Genomic DNA, 17,725 nt, shown 5'->3' with positions numbered 1-17,725 from the left:
GAGGCAGTTTTACTTCAGAATATCCATCTTTTTCTACTATCACTTAGTGATGTTTCTAAGTACATGTTGTCATCAGTGGCTATATACAGTGTAGACTCATGTGACCTTACCCTTATGACTCTACACAGCTTGAACTCAAGTGAATTTTGCTCATATGAATGCCTAACCATCAGAATACCTTCAGAATATAAATTGTCAGATGCCCAGAAAACAGTTAGCTTTTGCGTGAGACTTTAGTCTGCTTCTCTTTTACATTCCACACTTACAGGTTCATGCTGCCAAACAGAGTAGTAACAGAACCATAAACACAATTAGTCTTTTCTTGCAAACCATTCCTCTCAGGTATTTATCATTGCAGGGATGAACTGATCCAACATACAGCAAGTCTATGGGTTGTAGGGCTTGAACTTGGATATGCGTATGCTTCAGCAAGCACTTTGCAACCATCCATGTTCCCAAACCCAATGTTTTTGTCTCCAACTTTATTTAATCACCCTTTTTATTCCTTAATTCTTAATATCCTTATTACTTTTATAATTATGAAAGGTGGGGATACCATGAAAAGCTATTGGGAACTGGGGTAGCTGGCAGGTCATGGTAGAAGTCTGTCTAAGATGAACAGGCTTCTACTCAATGGGGCTGTAGTTGACCTCCCAGACCTTAGGAGCCCAGTAGTCACTGTCCCAATAGTAACAGAGTTCACATCTAAAAGGTTGGGAACCAGGAACCCTGACGGAGGAGCCTTAAAAAGCGCTTGAAGAGTGCTTTTTAAACTTGAAGAGATTCAGTTGCCTCAGAAGCAAACAGAAGGTGATTACACTGTGACACAGAGAAAAGGTATCTGAATCCCGGAAGGATGGTTCAGCAGCTATGAATGCTTACTACTCTTCCAAATGACACATTCCCAAGACCCATCCAGTGGCTGACATTTGCCTTAGATCCCTGAGACTTGACTGCCCTTTTCTATGCATTGTAGATACAACATAGGTGAAAAATATTCACACAGATACACATGAGTAAATAATTTTTGTTTTTTATATTGACTTTTATGTGTGTGGGTGTTTAGTCTGCTTATATTTTTGTGCATAGGTGACTGTAATGCCTACAGAATCAAGAGCAGGATCCCATATCTTTTTTTCTCTTTGGAACTGGGGTTACAGACAAGTGTTAGCCACCATATAGGTGACAGATATTAAACTCAGGTCCTCTGGAAGAGCTATCAGTGCTCTTGATCAATGAACCATCTCTCCAGCCCTAAAAATGTCTTGTAAAGTATAAAATATTAAAGGATTATTTTTTGTTTCTGTTTTTGTTTTGTTCTGTTGATTTCTCTGTGTAGCCCTTGCTACCCTGGAACTTACTTTGCAGACCAGGCTTGCCTCACACTCACAGAGTTCCATCTGGCTATGCCTCCCAAGTGCTGGGATTAAAGGTGTGCACCACCACTCCTAATTTAGGATTAATTTTAAGAGTAGACTGTGAGTCTCAGAGATGCAGTGGGGCCTCAGAGGATGGGAGTGTTGCAACCAAAGAAACAACAAACTTGTAGTAGACTCATGATTATAGGGTATTTAGTCAGGGAGAACTTGATTAGTAAGAAAAGCAGAGAAGAATTACCTCACTCTCCTGAAGGCTTAAGAACAGTGAAAGTCAGCTAGAGAATGACCTTCAAAATTCAGGAGACAGATTCCTTTTGAACATTCAAAACGCAATGTTTTGAAGTCATCTGTTTGTATAAACTGTTGAGAGGAAATAATGTGGTTCCCTACATTTTCAGTATTTATTGTCATAACTCTCCATCCTCCTAGAAAACTCCCCACTGTGTGCCATCAGGTATCACACAATGTGCTGGAGTTTAGTTCTGTCAAGGTTGTTCTGGATGTGGTCATCGATGGACCTGCTCAGATCTCCATCAGAAAGCTCATGTTTCTTCAGCATTTTAGTAAAAATATAATAAGCATCCACTGTCCAGGAATAAAATCATTAAGATCACCAACAAAATCTTTTTATTTAATTACAGCCATGATAAACACTTGAGGATGTTCTGTGAAGTAGGACAAGCTGGCCAGGCAGGCTGAGGTCAGCAATTGTTGGTGTGAGAGGAAAACAGGAGATGCAGGGAAGTGATTTTTAAAGGAGTAACATTTTCAATAAGAACAGAGATGAAACTTGTGTGAATCAGGGATAAGAGCAAGAACAAGAGTGTGTTCTAGGCAAAGAACATCCAAACCTCGGGTAGGAAAATGAAAGCTGTTCATTCAAGTTATCTTGAAAAGGAAAGGTCTACCCTGTAACAACCCATGAGAAAGCTTCAATAAGAAAATGATCCCCTAACGTGATCCTGGTTCTTTTCCCTGAATGCACTTTGGGAAGTCACATTCTGGTTGTATCCATTATAATGATGAGTCCTTGTCAGACCCAGCACAGTGTGTTCAGTCTTCCTTGAACTGTCTCTGAGATGCACTCTGGAGTATCCACACACAGAAATTAGCATTTAACTTATCGGATTATCTTAAGGACATCTGGTTTTCTGTTCGTTGTATCCCCAAAGAGCTCTGATTATCTCTCCTATTTTAATATTTCTGTTTTGGAGACTGCCTCTCTGTTCCTATCCCACCCAACTTGCAACCAGAACCCTTCTTCCTTCTGCCCCCTTCCTTCTTGGGGCACATAACACCACCTAGCTCAGGTTGTCTGGGCGCTGAGGGCTAATCCTCAGGGCAAACAGGTGGGCTGGAGTTCCTCTGTTTCACTGGCCTGCCTGCACCAAGCAAGGTAGGCGCTTTGTTTACGAACTACCCAACCAGCACGGAGATCTGAGCTCGGTACCAGGAGAGACCTCATTGGGGTGAGTTTGTGACGCTGCAGCAGCCCCGGACAGGGAACTCAGAAGTTCTTCACCCACCCCCATCCCTCCTGGGTTCCCTGCAGAGACTCTACTCCCTGCAGACTGCCTCTCTGTTCCTATCCCACCCAGCTTGCATCCAGAACCCCTATTCCTTCTGCCCCCTTCCTTCTTGGGGCACATAACACCACCTAGCTCAGCCTGTCTGGGCGCTGGGGGCGAATCCTCAGGGCAAACAGGCAGACGGGAGTTCCTTTGTTTCACTGGCCTGCCTACACCAAGCAAGGTAGGAGCTTTGTTTACGAACTACCCAACCAGCAAGGAGAGCGGATCTTGGCACCAGGAGAGCCATCATTGGGCACGGAGATCTGATATTGTCACCAGGAGAGACATCACTGGAGCACCAGGAGAACCATCACTGGGGAGTACCATCACTGGGAAGGTACAACAGTAGGCAAGGAGACCTGATCCTGTAAAAGAAGATCCATAGGAGAGCATTCAGAGGAAGAGATGGGCAGGTGCCAATGCAAGAATTCACCCAACAATCTGAAAAATAATATGAAACCACCAGAACCCAGCGACCTCACAACAGGAAGACATGAACACCTTAATCATGAAGTAGAAAAAATTGACTTTATGAAAGTGATTGACGCCCTTAAACAGCATATAAAAAATGCCCTTAGAGAAATGGATGAGAAGTATAACAGAAAGTTTGAAGAATTGAGTAAATCAGTGAATGATACCCTAGGAAACCAAGGAAAAACAATCAAACAGATAATGGAAACAGTTCAAGTCTTGAAAACTGAATTGGAGGCAAAGAAGAAAACACAAACAGAAGGCTGGCTGGACATGGAAAATCTAGGTAAACGAATAGAGTCTACAGAAACAAGAATAACCAACAGAATACAAGAGATAGAAGAAAGAATCTCAGATTCTGAAGATACCATAGAGAAAAGAAACACGCTGATCAAAGAAAAAAACAAGGCCAACAAACTCTCATCACAAAACATTCAGGAAATCTGGGACACAATAAAAAGACCAAACCTAGGAATAATAGGAGTAGAAGAAGGGGAAGAAGCACAGCTCAACGGTCCAGAAAATATATTTAATAAAATTATAGAAGAAAACTTTCCCAACCTAAAGAAAGATATACCTACGAAGGTTCAAGAAGCATACAGAACACCGAATAGGATGGATCAAAAAAAAAATCCCCTCGCCATATAATAATCAAAACACAAAGCATACAGAACAAAGAAAGAATATTAAGAGCTGCAAAGGAAAAAGGCCAAGTTACTTATAAAGGTAAACCTATCAGACTTACACCTGACTTCTCTATGGAAACAATGAAAGCCAGAAGGTCCTGGATAGATGTACTGCAGAAACTAAGAGACTGTGGATGCAAGCCCAGACTAGTATACCCAGCCAAACTTTTGTTCACTATAAATGGAAAAAACAAAATTTTCCAGGATAAAAACAAATTTAAACAATACGTAGCCACAAATCCAGCCTTACAGAAAGTAATAGAAGGAAATCACTAACCAAGGAGTCCAACAATGACCACAATATCTCAGACAACTAGAGACCCTTTACCAGCACAACACGAAGAAGGGAAACACACAAAATTTACTACTAAAAAAATGACCCGAGTTAACAACCACTGGTCATTAATATCACTTAATGTCAATGGACTCAACTCACCTATAAAAAGGCACAGACTAAGAGATTGGATACGAAAACAGAATCCAACATTCTGCTGTTTACAAGAAACACACCTCAACTACAAAGACAGACACCTACTCAGAGTAAAGGGTTGGGATAAGGCGTATCAAGTTAATGGACCTAAGAAACAAGCAGGTGTGGCCATACTAATTTCTAACAAAGTTGACTACAAACTGAAATCAATCAGAAGAGATGGAGAGGGACATTTTCTACTCATAACAGGAACAATTCATAAGGATGAAGTCTCAATCCTGAATATCTATGCCCCTAATACAAAAGCACCCACCTACGTAAAAGAAACATTGCTAAAACTCAAGGCAGCAATCAAACCACACACATTAATAGTAGGAGACTTTAACACTCCTCTCTCACCAATGGACAGGACAAATAGACAGAAACCTAACAGAGAAATAAGAGAATTATTGGAGGTAATGAATCAAATGGACTTAACAGACATCTATAGAATATTCCACCAAAATAGGAAAGAATATACCTTCTTCTCTGCAGCTCATGGAACCTTCTCGAAAATTGACCACATACTCGGTAACAAAGCAAACATCCAGAGTTACAAAAAAATATCTGTAACCACCTGTATCTTATCAGATCACCATGGATTAAAGCTAGAATTCAGCAACAATGCTACCCCCAGAAAGCCTACAAACTCATGGAAACTGAACAGTCAACTACTGAACCATACCTGGATTAAGGAAGAAATAAAGAAAGAAATAAAGTCTTCCTTGAATTCAATGAAAAAAAAGAAACAACATACTCAAACCTATAGGACACTATGAAAGCAGTCCTGAGAGGAAAGTTCATAGCACTAAGTGCCCACTTAAAGAAAACAGAGAAAGCACACATTGGAGACTTAACAGCCCACCTGAAAGCTCTAGAAAAAAAAGAAGCAGACTCACATAGAAGGAGTAGAAGACTGGAAATAATCAAACTAAGGGCTGAAATCAACAAAATAGAAACACAGAAAACAATTGAAAGAATCAATGAAACAAAAAACTGGTTCCGAGAAAAAATCAACAAGATTGATAAACCCCTATCCAAACTAATCAAACGGCAGAGAGAGAATTTGCAAATTAATAAAATAAGAAATGAAAAGGGGAACATAACCACAGGCACAGAGGAAATTCAGACAATCATTAGATCTTACTACAAAAGCCTGTATGCCACAAAACTGGAAAATGTTAAAGAAATGGACACTTTTTTAGATGAATACCATATACCACCGTTAAACCAGGACCAGGTAAACAATCTAAATAGACCTGTGAGTCGTGAAGAATTAGAAGCTGTTATCAAAAACCTCCCTTCCAAAAAAAGTCCAGGACCAGATGGTTTCAATGCGGAATTCTACCAGAACTTCCAAGAAGACCTAATACCTATACTCCTAAATGTATTTCACAATATAGAAACAGAAGAGTCATTGCCAAATTCCTTCTATGAAGCTACAGTAACCACACAAAGACTCAACCAAGAAAGAGAATTACAGGCCAATTTCACTCATGAACATTGACGCAAAAATCCTCAACAAAATACTGGCAAACCGAATCCAAGAACACCTTAGAAAAATTATCCATTATGATCAAGTAGGCTTCATCCCAGAGATGCAGGGCTGGTTTAACATACGCAAATCTATCAATGTAACCCATCATATAAATAAACTGAAAGAAAAAAACCATATGATCGTTTCATTACATGCTGAAAAATCATTTTACAAAATTCAACATCCCTTTATGATAAAAGTCTTGGAGAGATTAGGGATACAAGGGCCATACCTAAATATAATTAAAGCTATTTACAGCAAGCCGACAGCTAACATCAAATTAAATGGAGAGAAACTTAAAGCCATCCCACTAAAATCAGGAACACACCAAGGCTGTCCACTCTTCCCATACCTCTTCAATATAGTTCTTGAAGTCTTAGCAATAGCAATAAGACAACATAAGAGGATCAAGGGGATTCGAATTGGAAAGGAAGAAGTTAAACTTGCGTTATTCACAGATGATATGATAGTGTACTTAAGCGACCCCAAAAACTCCACCAAAGAACTTCTACAGCTGATAAATACCTTAAGTAATGTGGCAGGATACAAGATCAACTCCAAAAAATCAGTCGCCCTCTTATACACAAAGGATATGGAAGCAGAGAGGGAAATAAGAGAATCATCACTTTTCACGATAGCCACAAACAGCATAAAATATCTTGGGGTAACTCTAACCAAGGAAGTGAAAGATCTATTTGACAAGAACTTTAAGTCTTTGAAGAAAGAAATTGAAGAGGATACCAGAAAATGGAAGGATCTCCCTTGCTCTTGGATTGGGAGGATCAACATAGTAAAAATGGCAATTCTACCAAAGGCAATCTATAGATTCAATGCAATCCCCATCAAGGTCCCATCAAAATTCTTCACAGATCTTGAGAGGACAATAATCAACTTTATATGGAAAAACAAAAAACCCAGGATAGCCAAAACAATCTTATAAAGGAACTTCTGGAGGCATTACCATCCCTGACTTCAAACTCTATTACAGAGCTACAGTAATGAAAACAGCATGGTACTGGCTTAAAAACAGAGAAGTCGACCAATGGAATCGTCTAGAAGACCCGGATTTTAACCCACAAACCTATGAACACCTCATTTTCGATAAAGGAGCTAAAAGTGTACAATGGAAGAAAGAAAGCATCTTCAACAAATGGTGCTGGCACAACTGGATGTCAACCTGTAGAAGAATGAAAATAGACCCATATCTATCACCATGCACAAAACTCAAGTCCAAATGGATCAAAGACCTCAATCTGAACACACTCAACCTGATAGAAGAGAAAATGGGAAGTACCCTACAAGATATGGGCACAGGAGATCGCTTCCTATGTATAACCCCAGCAGCACAGACATTAAGGGCAACATTGAATAAATGGGATCTCCTGAAACTGAGAAGTTTCTGTAAAGCAAAGGACACTGTCACTAAGACAAAAAGGCACCCTACTGACTGGGAGAAGATCTTCACCAACCCAGCAACAGACAAAGGTCTGATCTCCAAAATATATAAAGAACTCAAGAAACTAGACGTTAAAATGATAATTAACCCAATTAAAAAATGGGGCACTGAACTGAACAGAGAATCCTCAACAGAAGAAGTTCAAATGGTCAAAAGATACTTAAGGTCATGCTTAACCTCCTTAGTGATCAGAGAAATGCAAATCAAAACAACTTTGAGATATCATCTTACACCTGTCAGAATGGCTAAAATCAAAAACACCAAAGATAGCCTTTGCTGGAGAGGTTGTGGAGAAAGGGGTACCCTCATCCATTGCTGGTGGGACTGCAAACTTGTGCAACCACTTTGGAAATCAGTGTGGCGGTTTCTCAGAAAAATTGGGATCAACCTACCCCTGGACCCAGCAATACCACTCCTGGGAATATACCCAAGAGATTCCTTATCATATGACAAAAGCATTTGTTCAACTATGTTCATAGCAGCATTATTTGTAATAGCCAGAACCTGGAAGCATCCTAGGTGTCCTTCAATGGAAGAATGGATGAAGAAAGTGTGGAATATATACACATTAGAGTACTACTCTGCAGTAAAAAACAATGACTTCTCGAATTTTGCATGCAAATGGATGGAAATAGAAAATACTATCCTGAGTGAGGTAACCCAGACCCAAAAAGAAGATCATGGGATGTACTCATTCATAATTGGTCTCTAGCTATGGATAGGGGGCCTCTGAGTCTATAATATGTGGTCCTAAAGATGCTTAACAAGAGGGCAAACCCAAGGAAAAACATATAGTTATCCTCCTGGCTATGGGAAGTAGACAAGAGTGCCGGGCAAAAAATTGGAATCTTGGGGGTAGGGTGAGATGGGAGTAAGGGGAGATGGAGAAAGAAAGGTGTGAAGGAGAGGATGAGGGGAACTTGGGGAAACGGGATGATTGGGGATATAGGAAGTTTGGATAGGGGAGCAGGGAAACTCATATCTTAGTTAAGGGAACCACCTAAGGGTTGGCAAGAGACTTGAACTTGGAATGGCTACCAGATGCCCAGGGCAATGTCCCCAGTTAGTTCCTTGGGCACCTGAGGATAGGGAACCTGAAATGAACCTATCCTATAGCCATACTGATGAATATCTTGCATATCACCATAGAACCTTCATCTACCGATGGATGGAGATAGAGACAGAGACCCACACTGGAGCACCAGACTGAGCTCCCAAGGTTCTAATGAGGAGCAGAAGGAGGGAGAACATGTACAACGAAGTCAGGACCACGAGGGGTGCACCCACCCACTGAGACAGTCGGACCGATCTATTGGGAGCTCACCAAGGCCAGCTGGACTGTGACTGAAAAAGTATGGGATAAAACCAGACTCTCTGAACATGGCGGACAATGAGAGCTGACAAGAGGCCAAGGACAATGGCACGGGGTGTTGATCCTACTTCAGGTTCTGGCTTTGTGGGAGCCTAGAGAGTTTGGATGTTCAACTTCCTAGATCTGGATGGAGGGGGGAGGACCTTGGACTTTCCACAGGGCAGGGAACCCTGACTGCTCCTGGTACTGGAGAGGGAGGAGAAGAGGAGTGGGGGGAGGGGGAGAGGGGTGGGAGGAGGGGGAGGGAAATGGGAGGTGGGGAGGAGGCGGAAAATTTTTTTTTTCAATAAAAAAAAATTTCTGTTTTGGCATCTTGTTCTATACCTGATTGCAAACACTAAGTTTCCAACTGCCAGTGGCTGAGCTTGTGAAATGTCCTGAGTGATATACTTTATGCATAGACAACATACATTTCATTATTGCCTCATAAAATATTTATGAGCACCATCCTAGCACGAGGCACTTTGATGAGCATTTAGCTGCAGAGATAGTTTCTAATTGTGGCATCGTGTGCATCATCACGATTCATGAGTGGTGAAGTAGAGGCATTGCCATGAGTGACTGCAGGGTAGGAGAGTTAGGCAAAGACAAGCCTGCTGCCCTGACAGTGAAAGTTAACATGTGAAGTCACAGTGTCCACACACTCCCCTTTCAGCATATATCTGTGGATGGATAGCATGTATCATTGCTCTAGGAAGTGGAAGTGGACTATGTTAGAGAATGGGCACGTACACACAGAGATTTATTATGGTTGAAGAAACAACTAGGCAAATCATCAACATTCATATGAGTTGTGTGGTCTGCATTGGACCTTATCAACACTTACTACAGAACATCAAGTGTAATTCTCAATACTGGCATAACAATCTGTTAAGGTTTCACAGTACCAGACTTGGCTTTCTTTCACCTCTAAACTACAGAGTCTTTGACTGAGTTAAGAATAGTGAGAGAAGAGCAAGGGATTCACGACTTGCAAACACTTCAGTGCAGTAGATTTTAACCTTCTTGACGCTGTGACTCTTTAACACTTCCTCATGCTGTGGTGACTCTCAAGTATAAAATTATTTTTGTTGGTACTCTACAATTGAAATTTAGTTACGGTTGTGAATCCTAATGTAAGCATCTGATATGCAGATGATATTAGGCAACCCCTGTGAAAGGTTCATTTGATCCCCAAAGGGGTCACGACGCACAGGTTGAGAATCTGTTTTAGTGAATAGTCTGATCCATGATGCTACAGTGGCTGGAGCTCAGGATTAACTGTTGTCCTTAGGGGCTGCCCTTTGAAATATAAGAGGAGCTACAGTCTTGCAATTAAGAAAATAATTTTATGACTCCATAAGACAATGGTGCTATGTAAGCATCCAGAATCCTTCTGCAACATAAAAAGGATTTCATCTGAAAAAAGTGAGAAAGGAAGCAGCTCTGTGTCTGTATGACTTACTAGCTCTCAGAGAGACACAAAGACCCTACTACATGTGCTGGTCTGTAAGAGTAGCTTGATGTTATCCAGCAAGATTCCTCAGCCTGACGAGTCACTGGCTAAAACACTGAAAGAATCTGGTGTCACTGGAGCTGTGAATGGATATGAGCCCAAAGAAAACTACTATTTCTGGAATTCTGCTCTTCTTCAATCAAAACTATGCTTCCCAAAATGCTATTACGAATTGCAGGTAACGTAAAAATTGTCTTTAATTAGGTATCTCAAAAAGATCACCACATGTGAAAGAAAACGGGGATGAGTACACCTATTATTGCAATCCTTCAGTCATATTGCTTCTCCAAACTCCTCTCCTCATGACCTTCCTTTGTTCTAAGAAATTATATTTTCTATCTCCTACATTCATTTCTGGGTCTTACTTTAATGTTTTTATGCAAATAAAAATTGTATAAAAAATATAAAATTTTATATAAATGAGTTTTATTTTCTGACTTCACATGATAAAGAACCTGGCAGCTTCTCCTAGTTCATAGATCCAAACATCTGTTCAAAGAGCATTGTGTGTCTACTCAAACACAGATACATAGACAAGTAGCACCATTCGTCCTCGAGACTCAGGTACAAAGACAGAGAACACCATGTGTTCTTGAGACACGGGTATGTAGACAGAGAGCACCATGTGCCCACCAGACTCAGGTATGTAGACAGAGAGTATCATGTGCCCAGCAGACTCACGTATGTAGACAGAGAGTACCATGTGCCCACAAGACTTAGGTATGTAGACAAAGAATATCATGTGTCCTTGAGGCTCAAGTATGTAGACAGAAAGTACCATTTGCCCACCAGACTCAGGTATATAGACAGAGAGTACCATGTGCTCACCAGACTCAGGTATGTAAACAGAAAGTACCATGTGCTCACCAGACTTAGGTATGTAGACAGAAAGTACCATGTGTCCACCAGACTTAAGTATGTAGACAGAGAGTACCATGTGTCCTCCAGACTCAGGTATGTAGACAGAGAGTACCATGTGTCCTCGAGACACAGGTGTAGTAGGAGCACAATTATTCATATCCTGGCTGCCAAGACTCCCAAAATAATTACACAGAAACTATATTATTTAAAACACTGCTTGGTCAATGACTCTAGTGTATTCCTAGAAAGCTCTCACATCTTAATTTAACCCATTTCTATTCATCTTTGTATTACCATGTAGCTGTGGCTTACCAGAAAAGTTTAGGCATGCCTATCTCTGGCAGAGGCTCCTTGGATTCTCCCTGACTCCTCCTTCTTTCTCCCAGCATTCAGTTTAGTTTTCCTCTATTCTGCTACCTCTATTCTGCTCTTTGCAGGCCTAAAACAGTTTCTTTATTAACCAATGGTATTCACAGCATACAGAGGGGAATCCCACATCACTCAGGTATGTAGACAGAGATGCATACAATACACTCAAATAGTTTAGCACATCGGTGTGTGTGTCTATGGTCACCTGTGATAATGTTCATAATGAAGTAAATGTCCAGCATTTTTCCTGAATTCTTTTTTTTTTTGATACTATAAACATAATTGAAACAATTTGGGGCAGGATTTCTGAGGGGACACAGATTTGCTGACTTTATTTTCACATTATATAATCTTCTGCTTTATAGAGAGCTCCAAAGACTTAGCCATCTCTGTATAGAAAAACAGATGACTCAATCCTTCTGAAAAGTGTTGTCAACCAAAACAAAACCTTGCAATTGCATTTTCAAAGTTGCTTTTTGAAAGCTGTTGGAAAAATCTTCATGAGTTTGTGTTTCTTCTTGGATACTCCTTCCACTCTGTTTACTAGAGTGCCATTCAGATCACTTTAGTGTCTTAATCTCAGCAAAAGCAAAAATAAGGGCCATTGTTCATCATCAGAAGCATCATCCCATTTGATTTCAGATCAAGATGGCAGCAGATCATCTCTGCGTGGAAAAGCTGTGCTCTGAATGATGTACAGGCAACAGCCTGAGGCAGAGAGAAACCAAGGCTACCAGCACGAATTATTTCACCCTGTCTTCCTGCTTTGTCACCTCTCTGTTCATTGGTGTGTCTTTTGTTATTTTGTACTTTTTATATATTTTAATTATTTTTATTATGCTGTGCTTAGTTTTTGAGAATTTCATAATATATGGTAGACAAAATTTGTATGCCTTCAAATTATTTCTACTGAAAAGCAATAACATAATACCATATAGAAGATGGAAAATGCTTTATGACTAATATAATTTCCTTTGACTCTTTCATTTTTATCAATGCTGAAGATAAAACTGTAGTTGAACTTTTCTGTCCCACAGTTCCCAAATAACTATACAGAAACTTATTATTAATTACAAATGTTCTGCCAATAGCTCAGGTTAGTTACTAGCTATTATGTTTTACATTAACCCATATTTCTTATCTATGCTCTGCCTTGTGGCTCGGTATCTTTTTTCAGTTCATCCATTTCATCTCCTTCATTCTCTGCATCTCCTCGGGACTCTGAAAAGTCCTCCTCATCTTTTTAGTGCTATCTTTTTGTCTGCGTCCTGACTAGCCTCTACCAGTCCAGTTGTTGGCCACTTGGCTTCCATATTAAATGGATCACTGTGGCATATATTCACAGAGTGTAAAGGAGTATCCCACAACATCCCCCCTTTTGTTTAACTTTAAAAAATAAGGTTTTAACTGCAACATTGAAAAATTATATATAACAAAACAGTTATCAGGTCAGAATTATAGTACAATATCCAAAATACTATATTATTTATCTTATGTTTGTGAGTCAGAAGTTTTTACCTAACTTGCTTTTTAGCAAAACTAATGAGAACTTTAAATCTAATTATTCAGTATTTAACTCTATCCAAGATCCCAGAAGTGTGTACTGTTACCCAATAACAGGGATATCTGGCTTCCTGGACAGTCACTCAAAGATTTTTGTATCATTGGGGTACCCAACTTCAGCCTGAGGGCCAGATATATCTGACAGAAATTTTTGAGAAGCAGGGAATTTTGAAGAACTATCCTAACTTCTCTCTGCTACATCTGATAGTCACTATTTTTTGTCCTGCTAGTCAATTTGTACAGTATACTGCCTGCAATTGAGGCAAAGGCAGTTTCTTTGCCCAAATGGTTAGCTTTTGCCATATAGAAAACAAACTCCATACAAAAGTTCTTTGTAGCATCATTCTCCTTTGAAGCAAATTGGTGAAGTCAGGAAAAGCTTTAGGTTATTAAACATATTAAATGCCATATTCTCTAGATATTTTATGTGTTTTAAAACCATCTCTCTATATAAATATATCTGTGTATAAGCATGAAATTATACCTAACATAATTATAATATGGACTACTATAAAATTGTGGCAATTATAGATGTACTATCAATCTGTATTTCTTAATTTTACATTACATTTCCAAATGAGCTGCATAAAAACAATACACCAACCAAGAAAGGAAGCATGTATACAGTGTAACAAAATTAACTTTAAATTTGCATCAAAAAACTAAAATCCAAACCAATGTAAAATATTTTGAGATTTATAGTTGTTTTTTCATTAAAGTAGATTCAATAATCTACCTTTTTTTCCTATCACTCCTATATAATATTCACCTTTTTTAGAAAGAGATCTTTGAATTTAACCCTTGTGTTTATCTTTTTTTCTGACTATGACCAATAACAACTAGTAACCAACCCCCCTAAACAATGACAAACATTAATAATCCATTGAATAACCAAAACCCATTCCTACTCCATATCTTGAGAATGTGGGCCTTTTTCTCTAGACTACTTCCTATTATCTGTGGTGCTGGTATCTTTGGGGGAATCTTGAGAAAATCAAGATAATGATTAGGTCTCGACTGTAGTACTTTGTGAGGCTAGACCATCTCATCCAGAAGACGTAAAGCTATTTGAATGCAGAGTTCTGAGGAGCCAATAACAGAGAAATTTTGAGATGCTGAATCACCGGGGCATCCATTTTCATTAGTGTCTGGTCCCCTTATTCTGAAAATACATAAAAATTTTTAAAGGCAACATGCATTTTTGTATTAATACAAGTATAGAATGTGTATTTATACAAGTTATCCAAAGACAATTGTTTGTTTTATGTTTGATCAGATAAAATATACATTATGTGCTTTGTAGCTTTTCTAGGTTTATTCATTTATGCCTATGTCCAGGACTTTCAGGGGCCTTTCCCAATCAAACCTGATTCATATAAATAGAAATGAATCCATAGTCTCTCATTTCCTATGGAAATAAAAGCATAACCCTCCCCCAAAGCAGCATACATTTTGATTTACATTTTTGAAAAGAAAATAATATTTAGGATCCAGACTCTGTATATTTCTCATTTTACATGGCTTATTACTTTTTTATTTTAGTGTATTTGTTTTTTAAGGACTTTATTATTTCTAAATGATTTTTAATCTGTAATTATGTATATCATTTCTCTTTTCTTTCCCAAAATTATGAATATTTTTAAAAATACTGTAACCCATTTAGTGGTTTCTTCCCCCCATTTGGACATGTCTTTACTGAATGTCCAGATTGCTTTTTGATCTCACACAGCAGCAGAATCCTGAATACTTTGGGGGAGGGTCTCACAGCATCTCAGCTTAGAATTTTTCTTGGACAAATCCAAAAAGTGATTACGCACCAATTATAAATTAGATGCATAGCTCTTAATTTTTCTTGTGTCTAATATATAAGACCTTGTGGTTCTATTAAATTAAAGATACTGTGATTCTTCACAATAACTCTGTAAGGTTTGCTGATGAGATTCATACATTTACCAATAATATTAACAACCTATTTGTTATTGAATGTTTCCATAAAAAGTGAAATCATACATGTTGCTACATAAAGGTGGTTGCATATGCATGTAACAAATAAATATTTCTGCATAGGAAGCCAAATGCTGTTGATCATTTGGTCACTGCCATAGACTGATCTTACTGTAGTATAATTTCAATATGATTTATTTTTTGAGCTGACTTCTTAGAGAGGAACCAAATTCTTTCTGTTTCATCTAAATCTCCCATACAAATATCAAGTGCTACAGCAGTGATGATGTGAAAACAGAGAATGCTGAGATGGAGAATTTTCTTAAACAGTAAGTGGAAATAAAACCTCACATAATAGGATAGGGGTTGATTTGCTCTGATGAGATCATGCAAAAACAATTCTATGAAGTCTCACATTATCCATCCAGAAGTTGAGAAACCATCACCACCAAAAATCCTCTGGCTGTCCATGCATGGAGTTCAAATATCAATGAAAAGTCCATATTTAATTGTTACATGAGTTTGGTAGAGTCTAGATTTCAAAACAATGAAATATAAACACACAAGAAATAGTCTTCACATTCTAAACATAGGAGATAGCAAATCACTCCTAAATGGGGTAAAACTGATTGTTTCCATAAATGAAATACAGTACTGATAGTTTGACCAGGGACACAGCAATGCGATACCCTGATCAATGAGAGCCAAGGCCACACCAGCATGAGTCAGCATGACAGCTCATTTGCATTATGGGAAATGTTGTGTACCCAATGACAAAAGATACCAGTCACATGGTCTTGTGTGCTTCTGAAGGCCCAGATAACAGAAATGCAATTGGTTGCCCTCCATTGTGCAGAGAGGAAACCATGTTCTTACTTTGAACCCTATGCATTTCTATCAAAGAGCTTAATGTTATGTTGAATACTTTATTCTCAAAACCGTCTAGTGGGTGCTATAATCATCAGCTTTACAGATGAGGAAGCATAGATTGCCTCAATGGCTTGCTGGCACTTAGGTGTTCAGTATGGAAGATGAAGACTGAAGAAGCCCTGAAGCTCTCAGGGCCTGCAGAGCATCAGTGTTAGACCAGGCTGGCCTTAAACTCACAGAGATCCACCAGCCTCTGCCTGAGTAGTGCTGGGATTAAAGATATTTGCCACCACTGTCCAGCCTGCCAACATTTTTGAAGCATATATTCTTTAGTAAATGATGCAATGATCAATAGGGATAAAAATATAGTGACTCATAATGCAGTTCTAAAATTAATTTCCGACTAGTAATTTTCATTGCATTTGCATACATATTCAAAATAAACACAAGTGAGTTGGGGGTCTCTTCCAAATGACTTGATAGAAAGAATAAAATTTTTTCACCAAAGAATAAAAATTTTCTATATATTAAAAAAATCGTATTATTTATAATTTATTAGAATTTTATGTTTATAATTCATGCTTCATATTGCCGGGCTATATAAAGATGCTAAGACCTCTTCTTATGAAAGTAACTACAACCCCTTTTCAGGTACAGTCGCTCCAGCAGGCCACATTGTAAACCATTATCATTGGAATTGATATAAATGTGCTGTATACAAGTCAATCCCTTTAAAGAAGAGCTTTACTTCACACTTCATTTCAAACTGAGGCAACTCACAAAATAAAAAGCATTTCTGCTTGTTATTCCTGCACCTGTAATCCTGAAAACTTAAATTCTCTGTCATTTATTTACTAGACTTGTTCTCAGTGTAAATGTGTGAAGCATCCTAAGGGAACAGGAGATGACGATAGACAGAAAGCCTGTGAGGAGTAGGGTGCTTTTCAGATCATTCCAAAGCCTGAAGAGGAAATAAGAAAGAAGAAAGCAATTCAGAGAATCTAATGTTTAAAATACGATGCCTGGGTTCAAATACACACTGCTTCAAAATTTCATCAAATTAGAATGTCACACAACATGCATGTAAAATTTGGAACGTTTAGAACACATTTTGAGAATATAAACAGTTGTGAGGAATTATGAAAACTACATCTCAATTCATGATCATCTCAAATAAGACTTCATACTTCAAAGGAAACTAAAATGTTACATGTCAGAGCTACACTGTTGAATAGGAAACTTTAATTACAGAGCAGTCTATCATCATCTCTCAGCCTTTCAGTATATTAATCATTTGTATAGAATACTAATTAAGCAATAAATAAACAAAATGTATTTTATTTACTCATTAAAATAATATTTGAAAATGAGTAAACATATTTTTCTTAAGTCTGGCTTAAGTTGACTAGTTCTACACCAACTAACCACTTTTCATTGGGGAAGTGGGTTAGTTACTTTCCTAATGACTATGGGGTAAAGCTCAGATAGTAACTTAAAAGCCTTAAGTGCAAGGTCTGTATTGCAGAAGAATCCTTTGTGTCTGGTCATAGCTTCACCTAAGACACTACATCAACATGGCTACCTTAACAAGCTTGGGACACATACAGCATCAATAGTAATGTTACCATGGAAGGGGAAAATCTCACTGCTCTCCATCACTAAACAAAGAACTATAGGCAGCT

The sequence above is a fragment of the Chionomys nivalis genome, chromosome 23, assembly GCF_950005125.1.
Source record: "Chionomys nivalis chromosome 23, mChiNiv1.1, whole genome shotgun sequence".
In the NCBI taxonomy this organism is placed as follows: domain Eukaryota; kingdom Metazoa; phylum Chordata; class Mammalia; order Rodentia; family Cricetidae; genus Chionomys; species Chionomys nivalis.
This window is presented reverse-complemented; position numbering follows the sequence as displayed.